The following is a 14,668-nucleotide window of genomic DNA, read 5'->3' on the forward strand; positions in this document are numbered from 1 at the left end:
TCTTGTGCCCGTGATATATTGTAAAGGTAATGAGATAATAAGTGCATGCCTATTACAGGACAAAAGATGCATCCACTTTGTACATAAGTGTTACATTTAATTTCTTTTACGTATTAATGTTGCATCACAAATAAATAATGAAACTACTGTAAAAGCAAGATAGCATTTATTACATGTGAACATTAGACATCTACAATAAAGAAAAAGAATTTTAGGATCACATTGTCTTCATCATTGACTAATGATTCAACTGATACCTTATCGTTAATATCTCATCCTAATTGCAATAAGAGGTCGTGTCTGATTCAAATGTCATAAACATTCACATTGGAATACTATTGGAAATTATACTTTATGTGATATGATTAGTGTTGGGCACACTTTTTTATCTTGACCAAAAATTATACTCAAGTGCGCCAGATTTCTTGGTTTTCTATTGACCATTACTTGACCATTACTTGACCAAAAGTTTCACAATTGTAATTAGATATGGGTTCAATTTGGTTTCTTGACCTTGAAATCAAACTACATTGAACTATTTATACATAATAAAAACCAAACCAAAACATTTAACGAGTAAACCATTTACACCAAACCACTGTCGTGATGTGGGAAATGCATAAGAGGAATTACGTTAAACAAGGAATATTAAAAAAGTTGATTGATAGTTTAACCATATAAATCTAATTAATTAAACCAAAAACATTAAATTAAAAAAACATTTAAGTTAAATGAAGTCATTAAAAAACCGATTAATCAAACCAATAGGGAAACTAAAAAGCTAAACCAAAAACCGAAAAATTGATAAACCTTAATTTTAGAACCAAAGTAAAACTAAATAGTTCAAACTAAATCAAACCATTCAATTATATTCAAAGATAAATAGCTAAACCATGGCTTAACAATTCAATTTGGTTTTTCACAAACCAAGTCTTAACCATTATTGATCATGATATAGGTTTTCCATAGTTTCTTCTAATCTTATGATATGTACTTATGGGTTAATTTTAAAAGGAATAAGGCTATACATTGAATTATTACATGGTCTGGCACCCCTCTTTTTTTCTTTGGTCTATAATTCCTTATATTTTGCATACCAATAAATGGCGTGTGTGAACACAACATGGCTTGGTGTTTGGTGTTTTTTCGTTATAGATGGTAGTTAGCTAGCTTCTTATTGAGGGAGGCTTGAGGTTAGAGTATAACAAATTAATTAAGCAAAAAATAAGGGTTTATAGACCAAAGAGAGGAAAGAGGGGTGCAATTCCACTTGAACATCCTCAAACAACGATGTGAGATGGACCTGAACCTCATCAAGGGTTGGTGTGAGTCGTACCTTGGGTTCTATGAGGATCACAAGTGCTTAGCTAAAAAACATTAACCCGCATGTACTCATCATAAGATTAGGAAAAACTATGGAAACCTATCTCATGATCAGTTATGGCTATACAAATAAACCAATAAAAGGTTGCAACTAACATACTCTCGCACTTTAAAAGATTGCACTCTTGCAATGACTATTTGAGGATTCACGTGTGTGTTGATGTGCTTTGCCAATTAAAAAACTGATCAATTAGGCAAATAAACCAATATGTTTGAGAAATGTAAAAGGTCTACAAACTTGTGGGGCTAATGTAGCCCAATTACCCATAAACAACGTCTTAAGAGTTTAAAATATAAATACCATATGTCCAAGGTTAAATACATGAGGTTGCCAATGCTTGTTATCATAAAATCATGGTCTGTATTGAGCAATAGTAACTTATCTCTTCCAATATGCAACATATGTTTGCATATCCCTTAGATAGTTTATACAATGTATAAGTCATGATGATATATATTAACATCGCTTGAGGCTCGTAGCTAAAGTAATACATCAATATAAAAGAAACACATCCAATCATTGTATGTGTGGAGAAAACTCCATAATAGGAGGTTATTGTACCTATAACCTTGGAAATCCTCATTAATTTGAACACTTGTTCTATAAGTCCATCAGACTTAGATTGGTCTATGGAGCTGATGCTCAAAGTTGTTTTTGGTGTTCCATAATGGAAATTTTAGCAAAAAATTCATTAGTAACTGGAAATCATTGTCACTCATTGTATGTTGATAGGTTGCAATGGTGACATTTAGTCACATTAATCATTGATATCAAGTGAAAAAGAAATGAGAAGAGATGATAACACTTGTATGATGTATTCCAAGATGTCATAGTGAGAGTACAAAACGAATTCATGTTTTTTGATCTGAGACAAATTTGGAACACAAACCTTTCCAATACAGTTGAGTAAACATTCATCAATGTGGAAGGTTCCTTGTGAGGATGTAGTGTTTAATAGAATCTAAAGTAGATGTGGCTCTTGACCATGATTTTTAAGATGCTCTATAAAGTTGGGCATGAAGGAGAAATCAAGATATTGATGGAGAAACTTGAAGTGAATATGGGGCTGGCCATAATCGGCTTACAAGTAGAAATGGAAGCAACAAGAAAAAAACAGAAACAATAAGAATAGAGATACGAGGTTTAATGTGGAAACTTGAAAAAGAATATGAGTGCGGAAGCATGTGCGATAGACACTGAGCACATAGTTGGTTTCGGAAACTCGACAGTTAGGTAAACACAGAGAATGGTGTGTGAGAGAGAGATAGAGAGAGCAGACAACAACTTCTATTTCGAATAATGAACACTTTGTACATACATTATGCTCAATGAGCACTTTATTATACAAGCCCCTGACAAGTGGGCTAACACAAGTACCATCAGTACTTGAATGCTCATAAATGAGCCTGACACTAAATCTGTCTACAATATTCCTATTTACTATAGTAGGAATATAGACCCTCAACTGTCTTTCGGAATCCTTCCTACTCGGCTCATGGCCCTCGATTATCGACTTCTTCGGCCGAATCCTAGGCTCACGGCCTTTGGTCCTCGGTTCTCAGTTCTTGGCTTCTTTAGCCAAATCGGCCCATTGTTGAGGTTGTCTCTGAACAATCCCCCTCAAGCTCAACTTGAGGTCTCTTCGTGTCGATGTTAACGTGCAAAAGCGTTAGACAGAATCGGCTCAGCCGGATAGCAATAAAGAACAAGATGAAGGTTTAATGGAGAAGCTTAATACATAGAGAATATGCATGGGAGAGACACAGAGAAAGAGAGCAGAACATAAACTCTATTCAAAATAACACTCTAAAAACTCTATCCATACAATGTGCTATAACAACACTATTTATACAAAGTCCATAAAGGACTGACAGAAGTACTGACAGGTACTTCAATGCTCACACGAGCGACTGACACTAACTACAAGACAATGATTACCTAGTAGTCTAGGCTACTACTAGGCTTTTGGTTTCCGCTCAAATCTGGCTCTCCGATCCGTCTCACCGATCTGGCCGGTTGTATCCAGATACCGATTCGGCTCTAGCTTATTCAGCCGATCCGGATCCGGTTGAGCTTGCTCGCTCAACACTCCCCCTCAAGCTCAATTTGAGGTCGGATTGTGGTGTTAGTGTCCGTGGCAGCCGGTTCTTTCACATGACTCCTTCTAGCGTCGTTCCGCCTTGCTCGCGCTCCTCATCCAGTTTGGTTCCGCTTCCCGCGACCCTTCTGGTATGTTGGCCGGCAAGGCAAAAGGGCCGGTTAGAGTCCAAAATGTAAAAGGGGTATTTAATTAGGAATAGGGAGTTGAAATTAATAAGTACTATGTTATTTTGAGAATTAATAAGTATTATGTTATTTTGAGAAGCGGACGGACGGACCCATAATCGGTATGCCGATTCGGATTTGGACCGGATCGTTGCCAGTTGCCAGTTGGCACCGGTTTGTAACTCAGTCGGAGACCTATAAAAGGACCCGGCAAGAATGTAATCAACGATGGATAATTAATAGAAGTGTTGTTGTTTACGTATGTTTAGTGTCTATCTGGTTACCGTCCTGTGCTTAATATAATTAATCTTACGCGTGTGTTATGACTAATTAATAGTGTCGGTTAGTAATCGGTTAAGACCCATTCGATACTACAGTCTATCCATATTTCCCTGTACCACCCTTTGGTGAAGTGTTCCATAGGGTCACCCTATGTTAGGGCTTGTCTTGCCTAAGGGATAACACAGTTTTTGGCGACCACGACTCCTGCAGTGAGCAGAGAACACCATGGCATGGATGTCTCGACTGACTAATGACCAAGTCACCGAACGAGGAAGAAGACTTGCCGAAAGACAGCAAAGGCAATCAGCCTTCCAGGAATTGGCCGATCTGACAGGATTGGTCTTTTCCTAGAGTGCTTCGGAGGGTCGCGGAAGAAGCACTTCAGTTCCAAACACAACAACTTTCCGACGAGGGCAATAGTCTAACGAGCCTGCAAGAGGCAGAAGCGCGATTGCGGATGCTTGCCAGAGGCAATGGAGACTCGGAGGCATTCTCGGCCTTAGAGTCGGAATCAGATAGTGAACAAAGTGTTCAGTTGAATTACAGATGCAACCACGATACTACGGACGATCTGGAGGACGACGAATCAGACGGCTCATCAACACCACCCGCGGAGACAGTGGAAAACCGCACGCCAACACCACGCGCGGAGGAAGCTGAAAACCGCGCACCAACACCACCCGTGGAGACAGAAGAAAACCGCCCACCAACCACCCGTAGAGCAAGAACTAAATCACACATCTTCGATACAACCTCCCGAAGACTACACCATGCTGTACCCGTATCCGAAGTACCGTGATGACCCTGAGGCGGAGGCGCACGTCTATGCGTTCCTACAAACATGGGAAGCGAATCATGTATCCCAAAGGCTGACCGAACCGGAAGCCGAATGGTAAGAAATTGCCAAATTCGGCATGACATTAGAGGGACCGACAACCCGTTGGCACGCAAAGCACCTACCCGGAAGCTTTGCCACATTTGAGGCCTTGAAAACAAAATTCCTCTGACTATTCCATAGTGATAGGGTGTATAAGATAATAGATAGTTATACACTATATGAGGGCTTGACCAAACCGATTAGATGGAGTTGAAAATCATAATATATTATATAGCTCTAGGTAATTATGATTAGAGAGTATAACTCAAGAAACTAAGAAAAAAGATAGAGAAAGCGAGCAAGAAATAAGAATGTTCTGATATTCCAACATCAAGAGAATACAAAGGAGACAAACTCCACATTGAACTAAAACCAAAGACCTTCCTCTTCTAAGACACTTCCTCTTCCACAAAGACACTTCTTCCTAACACTCCTCATCCACTCTTTTGCCTTCACTCTTCGCCCCCATCCTCACTAATATCACTTCTTCTTTTATAACCTTCCTCTTCTTATCCACGTTCATGCTATTTTAAGAAGCTTTTTATCTCCCTATTTTTAGCTATGACACATCGACCTTCTAATCGTCATATCTCCCTCATCCGATATCCAAATTAAGCGATTTAAAAAGCTATAGAAAGCTCTTTTTACAAGCTTTCTAATCCATATTTAAACGTGATATTTGGATAAACAACGAGAGAGTTATGACCATTCTATTTTTACTATTTTTTATAGTCTGCGTTTTCTCTTTTTACTTTTCTCTTGGTCTCGTACTTTTACTTTTGACTTCTTCCCTAAGGTCTTAGTTCGTGTCCTTATCCTCAAAAGGTGAATTATCTATACTTTATATTCTCCTAATGTTCAATGGCTTAGATTCTAAAAACACTTTCACATTTAGCCCTCCCCCTTGTTAGAGGCTAAGCCATTTATGGCGAAGCACTTATTGGCAGTACTTAACAAACAAAAGCTCTCTCGCCAATCTCTTGGCTATAGAAAATGAGAGAGATATAATAAAAAGAAAATAAAAAGATGTGAGTAAAACCCCCGCTAATCGGTAGGAAAAACCTCACATTCTCTACAAATAAAAAAAATAATCACTATTACCATCTTCCTCTTTGTTAATAGAGAGAAAGATGGGTCTACAATATGGACTATTAAGAAAATAATGTATGGGGAAACAAGTCCACTTCTTGCTCCCATCCATCCGTATCAACAATATCATTAGTAACTTGGGGAATATAAGTAGGTCCCCGAGTTACATACTTTTTAAGGCGCCATCCGTTCACTCGATAAGAATGAAGTGCTCCATCCACATCTTTCAATTGGTAACTTCCGTTGTCATACTTTTTGTGAACCACAAAGGGTCCTTCCCACTTATTATCAAGCTTTTGTCCTTGAATATAATCATATCTATTATCATACCTAAGAACCAATGATCCTTCTTCAATGTGGTTGTCCTTGTGTTTTTTGTCATATGCCTCCTTTCTCTTCATTGCTTGATTTAAGTAATGCTCCACAGCTTCTTCTCTTGAATATTGTAGTAGATGGTTGCTCGCTAAACGACTCATCACATCATTTCCTTTTGAGCGATGCGATGCCTCCATTAGTCTATTACTTTTGATCTCAAGTTCGATCGGAAGTAACGCTTCTTTTCCATAAACCAAATAAAAAGGAGTAAAACCTGTGGAGGATTTATAAGAAACTCTATAAGCCCAAAGAGTATCATCCAAATACCTATCCCATGTTCTTACTTTGTCTTGCACTAACTTTGTCAAATTCTTCACTATAAGCCCATTCACTTTCTCAACTGCACCATTTGCTTGAGGATAATAAGGCGTTGAATATCGATGCTTAATCTTCAACTTGCTTAATAGACAAGCTAACATTTCACTCCTAAAACCGGGTCCATGATCGGATACAATCTCCATGGGAACTCCAAATCTAGTACAAATATTCTTATACACAAATTGGGCTACATCTTTGGCTTTAATCGAGGAAGTTGCTATAGCTTCCACCCACTTTGTCATGTAGTCAATGGCCACCAAAATAAACTCTTTACCATGTTGAGTTTTCGGAAGAGGTCCTACTGCATCAATTCCCCATTTCTCGAATGGAGCAAACACCACAATGGGTTGTAAAGGTCCACTTTGTAGATGTCTTATTCCCGCTTTTTGACATGCATCACAAGATCTACACCAATCATGCACATCCCTATGGATAGTAGGCCATGTAAAACCAATTAGTAAAATCTTTCTTATCATTATATCATGGGCTAAATGCCCACCACAAACTTCTTCATGCAACTTAAAGAGTATCTTTATAATCTCGCTTTTGTTAGGAACTCTTCGTAAAACTCCATCTTTCCCTTTGTTGTACAAATCTTCACCCACCAAATGATATTGTGAAGCCTTTGCCACCAAACGCTTTCTTTGCAAAGCATTGAGGTTATTTGGAAACTCTCCTTTATTAAGAAAATTATGTACTTCCTCTAGGGAGTCTACATCTTTGCACGTCTCCAAAACACCAACGAAACCTTCCTTGATCTTATCTAATTGGGCTTGAGCTAAGGCATCCGCTTCTTTATTGTATAATCTCCCCACATGCTTAACCTGTATCTTTTCAAAAGACCTTAGTAGACTCATTGCTTCTTTATAAAAATTTCTAAGCCCATCACTTTGACATTTCCAATTGCCTTGAATTTGTTTAATTACCAATAAGGAATCACCCTTAAGAATTAATCTTTTTATCTTCATAGCTTTACATAGACGAAGACCATAACACAAGGTAGCATACTCCGCTTCATTATTTGAATTCACACCACTTAATGTAATACCTTCACTTTTTACTCTGTCTCCTTGAGGATCCTTGGGAATAATCCCACCCACGGCTATGTTTGTGGCTTTGCGAAATGCCCCATCAAAGAATAAGGTGAATGCATCCTCCATATCCGGCTCGGGAAGTGCCTTTCGTAGCTTTACCAAGTCTTCTTCATGAAAGGTTTCTCTAAAGGTGAGAAGATCCGCCAATTCGGCACGCATAGTTGATTCCAATTTGACTTCAAAATCAAACTCCGCCAATAGTAGAGCCCATTTAGCAATTCGTGCTGAAATGCTCACATGTTGGAGTACATATGGGAGTAATGACATGCTAGTGATTATTACAAAATGATGAGGTAGTAGAAAGCTTCTAAACTTTTTACAAGCATATATAAGAGCTAACATCCACTTTTCTACTTCTAAGAATTCTTTCTCTACATCAGACATGGCTTTACTAATAAAATATATAGGATGCATAAGCCTATTTTCAGAATCTTGTTGCATAAGAATGGCTCCTATAGCATGAGATCCAACACTAAGAGAAAGAAAGAAGGTAGATGTTCTATCAGGTGGCTTTAGAATAGGAGCATTACATAATAGTTCTTTTATTCTTACATATTGCTCTTCAGTTGTAGATGTCCACAAGAAGTTGTTGGTGCGAAGAATAATGCGAAAAGGATAGAGAATTTGGGCCAACATATGAATGAATCGTTCAAAGTAACGAACTTTTTGAACAAATACCTCCAAATCTTTGATACTCGTGGGTGTTGTCATCTTTTGAATTGCTTCAATCTTTGAGCTATCAACTTTGATTCCTTCTTGAGACACCACATGACCAAGCATCACCACCTCCTTTTCACCTATGTGACACTTCTCTGGGTTGAGTTGCATTTTGCATTCCTCCAATCTTTTGAATGCCAAGCGAACCTTTTCCAAATGGTCTTTCCTGCTACTATAAATTGCAAAGTCATCCATAAAGACTCTAACAAACTTTCCAAAGAATGGTTGGAATACATGAATAGCAAGACGATTAAATGTAAAAACAGCATTTGTGAGTCCAAAGGGCATGCATCGATATGCAAAGCATCCCCATGGAGTGATGAATGTCGTCTTCTTTTGATCCTCTTCCGCAATACGAATTTGAAAATAACCTGAATAGCCATCACAAACAGAGTACATTTCATGACCCGCAATTTCATCTAATATTTCATCTTGGAAAGGGAGAGGAAAGTGATCCCTCTTGGTAGCCGCATTTAGAGGTTTGTAATCAACACAAACCCTCCATTTTCCATTCTTTTTAGGTACCACCACAATGGGCGAAACCCATTCAGAATCTTCCACTGGGTAAATGAATTGTGCACGCAACAAAGCTTTGACTTCCTTTAATAAGGCCTCCTTTTGCACGTGACCTAGCCTTCGCAACTTTTGCGCAACGGGAGTTGTACCCTCCTTTAGATTTATGTGATGTTGGATGACATCTACACCCCTAATATGAGCATAATCACTAATGAAAAGGTTAGGAAATTCAGAAATCAAATTAATAAATTGTTGCCTCTCTTGCCCTTTAAGATCTTTAGAAATCATCTTCTCTTTTTGCTCCATAGTAATTAAACCTCCTTCATCATCTTCTTCCTTCAAAACGGCATATGATGTGGTCATTTCCCATTCTGACGAGGAATCTTCACTTTCATCACTTTCATATGCGGACCCACTATCATATTCAGTTATTCCATCTTCTTCTTTCTCAATAAGTCTTTGTTGCCGCATATCATAATGTATGCTCACTCCTTTTGATGGCGTTATGGTCATCAAACCTTTGCTCCAATCTTGGACAACATTGAGTTCTTGCATCCATGGTCGTCCTAGTACCAAAGAATATGACGGTCCTTTTAGTGGTATTACATGAAAATCCATGGAAATGCTTACCCCAAAACACTTGATGACAACATCCTCCACTATGCCAATGCAATGGACCACTCCACCATCGGCTACAGCCACTCTTGCCGAAGATGACCTACTTATAGGAATTCCCACTTTGTTTACCACAAATTCAGAAATCAAGCTTACTCTAGCACCACTATCAACCAACGCATCTTTGATGTGAAACCCTTTGATGGAGACGGGGATGGTGGGTCGTATGTCCTTTCGATCTTCTACTCGCACGATTCCCACATAATGCACAGTCTTCCGACTTTGGCGAATACTTGCAAGTCGCCCCCACTCCTTTCGTAATGTGGGAGATAATTGGAGAAGTTGCGGCCATGTTATCCTTGGTCCACTTGAAATCAACTCATGCTTCAAATTGAAAGCTTCTACACCTTCACCCATAGGAATGTCCTCCATCTTGATCTTTCTTCTAGAGTGTCTCCTTCTCAATTTTTCCTCTTTCTCATTCTCCTTAGACTTCTTCTTTTGTCTTGAGGCACTAGATTCTCCTTCAACTTCTTTCTCCTTTTGCGAGGACCTTGTCCTTTTCACAGGAGCTACTTCAAAAGAATTATCACTATCATCAATAAAATTAAGAAGATTCACATTATGAGGAATTGTAGGAACCTGAGCCATAGGGAGTGTTACGTTTCCTTCGACTTCATTGTTGTTAGGTCGTTGTCCATTCCTTTGCACTTGATAAATGCCTCTTCCCATGCCTCTTTGTTGTCGATGAGGACATCTTGTTGAAATGTGTCACTCCTCTTGACAAGAATAACAAATTACACCGTGATGCCCTCTAGAGCCACCACCATCGGGAATAGTGTTGTGAATTGCTTGGGATTGTCGCAAGTGGGTCATCACTTCATCAAAGCGCCGATTTACCAATGCCATGGTATCTTGTTCACTCCTCACTTGTTCAACTTCTTGGGATATACTTGTTGGGTTTATTGTTGTGGTGGTATACACATTTGGAAACACTTGTCCCCCATGCACAATTGAAGATGAGGCTTGAAAGTTGGCACGAGGCATCAAATTTGCACCCAAAGCCGTCATTTGGGGATCCCCCAAGGAGCTCATCATCTTCACTTGTCGATCATAAGCTTGACAAACTTGGATAAGAGCTTGAAACGATGTGGGATCCTTCAAGTTTGCTTCCAAACGGAAATACATATCAAGACCCATCTTGAATCGTTCCATTTTAAACCACTCGTCTTCAGTGCCGCCACGAAGACGAATCCATGTAGTCCACAAATCCTTGAAATTTCTTTCATACTCAGTGAAACCAATTGGTGATTCCATCTTTAGTCGAAATAGCTCTTCCCTTACTTCGGTTGCACTTCGTCGTTGAATATATTTGGCACGAAACTGGTGCACCAACAATTGATATGCTCCCTGTTGGTTTGGAGGAAGAGAGTCATACCAATCTCGAGCTCGACCATAGAATGTAGCTACCAATAAAGGTAACTTCTCATTGTCGGTGATGCGTCCAATAGTGACAGCATGATGCTCAAAAGATGCCAAAAAGGCACCCGCATCTTGTGTTCTTTCACCTGAAAATGCAAATTGCATAGCTAAGTTAATGTAATATAGTAACACAATTAAATGATAAGTTCTCCCTCCTATACGGAAAGGATCCGCCCTCCCTGGAGCGCCAAAAATGATAGGGTGTATAAGATAATAGATAGTTATACACTATATGAGGGCTTGACCAAACCGATTAGATGGAGTTGAAAATCATAATATATTATATAGCTCTAGGTAATTATGATTAGAGAGTATAACTCAAGAAACTAAGAAAAAAGATAGAGAAAGCGAGCAAGAAATAAGAATGTTCTGATATTCCAACATCAAGAGAATACAAAGGAGACAAACTCCACATTGAACTAAAACCAAAGACCTTCCTCTTCTAAGACACTTCCTCTTCCACAAAGACACTTCTTCCTAACACTCCTCATCCACTCTTTTGCCTTCACTCTTCGCCCCCATCCTCACTAATATCACTTCTTCTTTTATAACCTTCCTCTTCTTATCCACGTTCATGCTATTTTTAGAAGCTTTTTATCTCCCTATTTTTAGCTATGACACATCGACCTTCTAATCGTCATATCTCCCTCATCCGATATCCAAATTAAGCGATTTAAAAAGCTATAGAAAGCTCTTTTTACAAGCTTTCTAATCCATATTTAAACGTGATATTTGGATAAACAACGAGAGAGTTATGACCATTCTATTTTTACTGTTTTTTATAGTCTGCGTTTTCTCTTTTTACTTTTCTCTTGGTCTCGTACTTTTACTTTTGACTTCTTCCCTAAGGTCTTAGTTCGTGTCCTTATCCTCAAAAGGTGAATTATCTATACTTTATATTCTCCTAATGTTCAATGGCTTAGATTCTAAAAACACTTTCACACATAGGCAAGTGGAACAATGCGAACTAGTGGGATAGTTTTACACAATCCGCCCAGACGAGCAGAAGACAATGCCCCAATTTATCGTCCGATTTCAAACACTACACAACTAGTTAACAAAGGCACCTTCGGAGGAGGAGGCGAAAGTGGTGTTTCTGGCCGCTCTACGGGAACCCCTCTGAACGATGTGCGGGGTACTAGATTTCCAGGCCAACACAATGGATCAAGTCATTGATTGGGTGCTGGAAATGGATAAACATAGCTCTTTGATGACGATGGGAGCCCTGTAGAGGGCCCTTCCAAATCAGGAGGATCTCATGTTTTGCCTGGCATTGTAATGCACAACGTGTCTAAACCCGGGCCATTCGACGGTAGACTGCACAATGAGGACGCAGTGTATGATTTGCCACTCACAGGCACACACAATGGACCGATGCGAGCACAACCTGCTCAACCGGCAAGTGGCACCGATGAGGATCATTGAACCACATAGTAGTCATGACGAATGGTTCCGGAGGGAGGACCGATACTGACCAAAATTTATTGTTTGTCACATGGGCCACATGCCGGATAGTTGGAGTTTGTGGGCTCTCGTGGTTTTTCCGATTAGGGTTTTCCATGTAAACATTCGGTGTCGTCTCTATTTTTTGTGTAAGTGTATTGCTATTTTCTGTTTATTTCTTCCAATGTGAGTTTGAGACTTGGTTGTGGCCGAGCACTATTCTGCACACTTTGTCGGTTCCTTCCTCTGTCCAAATGTTGTGACACATTCACATCTGAATGAGATATGACACCCTTGTCCTTCCTTCTCACTTCCTCATTTAGGATGCTTGTCTTCACCACTTGTAAAGACAAGTTCTTTTCTTGGCAGGAGGTGCTGAGAGTAACCACCAGGTTCTCCCAGCTATCCGGTAGTTTGCACATTAATAGGATGGCTTGCATCGCATCATCAAGGGGGAACTTGGTTGCAACAAGTGGATATACATACCCCATGAATGTGTTGATGTGTTCGTCGATGCTCTCACCATCTCTGTATTTCAACTGTACGATCTTTCTCATCAGTGAGGTTTTATTTAGGGCGTTCTTCCTCTTGTATTGACCTGATAGCTTCTGCCACATCTCGTGGGCATTTGTGTCGTTCGTCACATGCTGAAGGACACTTACATCGACACACTGTTGGATGGTGGCCACCACATTTTTGTTAAGAAGTTTCCATTCTGATTCTAATACCCCGTGGGTATTTTTGCTATGTCGATCGGCTTATACAGGTCTTTGAGTATGAGAAGGTCCTCCATCTTTATCTTCCAGTCTGCATAGTTTTGTGAGTTTAGAACTATCATACTTGGGAAGCTGCTCACACCTCCTTCCATGCTTGAACCTCAAGCTCTGATACCAGTTTGTTGAGAAATGAATCGTTAATCCACAGGAAGAATATGCTCAGAATACACAACTCGACGCACACACCAAAACAATGCACATCGATTTTACGTGGAAACCCTAAACAAGGGAAAAAACCAGGGGAACAGAGCTTCACTATACAGTGGATATACAAATGGAGAAGGTTACAACAGTCTTTGTGGAGTGTATCAGCCTCACAAGGCTCTTGGTGCTTGCTGTTACACACACAACTATGGTGTTGCTCTCTCATTGTTCTTACTCACACTTGCACGCACTTCACTATTCTAAACTATACATAAGACGTTCACACACTCTACGTTTTCCCTAGATGTATTCATACTCATACATCATATGGGATATTTACAAGTTTAACCCCTAATACACATCACTACTATTATTATCTATAATAGTAAGTAGCCATCAGTCGACTCTAGTGTAGACTGTCCATTCGGTCCGACTAGTCGGCCTGGTCATCGACCATTCGGTCGTGTCTTGGACCTGAATCTCCTTCCTGTTGACTCACCCAGTCGATTCTCACAGTAGAATTTCTCGTAGTCGAATCTTCAACCATCGGTACACCATCTGAATAGTTGGATCCTCCTTGTCTTTGACTGTCGGCACTTCTTGGTCCAAATTGTCGGTTCCTTCCATTGGAGGGACATATTCCCAACAAAAAGACATTTGACGAAGATCAATGATAGTCACCATTGATGACAGTGCAAAAGCCCATTTTTCGAGCGAAACGACTTAGAGAACTAGCCAAAGTCAAAGCCGGCCAAGGAGGAGGAATGACTGATAGTGGTTGAAGTCGTGCATTGGCAAGCCGAACGCCTTTGACACACATTGCAGAAAGGCCGGCCATAACATTGTGGATTGTTAGTCAGTCAAGAAAGGGAATGGGCGCAAATCTGATTGGACTTCAGGATTATCCGATTCGAATCACCCCCCAATCGGCAACCAAGTCAATGTTGCCGAATCCTGGTTGGGAGAAGTTCTCTCACTAGAGGGATCGATGGCCGGAGAGATTCTCTATAGCACACAAGATGCGGGGATGTGGCTACTCAATTTGAGAGCTACATTTCACGTGACCTCTCATCACGAATGGTTTTCGAACTATTTGGTCGAAGCCGTGACACAATCCGACTTGGCAACGGGTAGGAGTGCTGAATAGCCAGAATCGGCAAGATCCCAATTCGGCTACCTAATGGCAATATCATCAACTTGCACCATGTCTATAACGTACCTGATCTCAAAAGGAGTATGGTCTCTGTGAAAGTGTTTTTAGAATTCAAGCCATTGAACATTAGAAGAATAT

This window comes from Azolla caroliniana, unplaced genomic scaffold, assembly GCF_043228905.1.
Source record: "Azolla caroliniana isolate FFs.n. ecotype wild unplaced genomic scaffold, voAzoCaro1.0.p SCAF_4, whole genome shotgun sequence".
NCBI classification, from domain to species: Eukaryota; Viridiplantae; Streptophyta; class Polypodiopsida; order Salviniales; family Salviniaceae; genus Azolla; species Azolla caroliniana.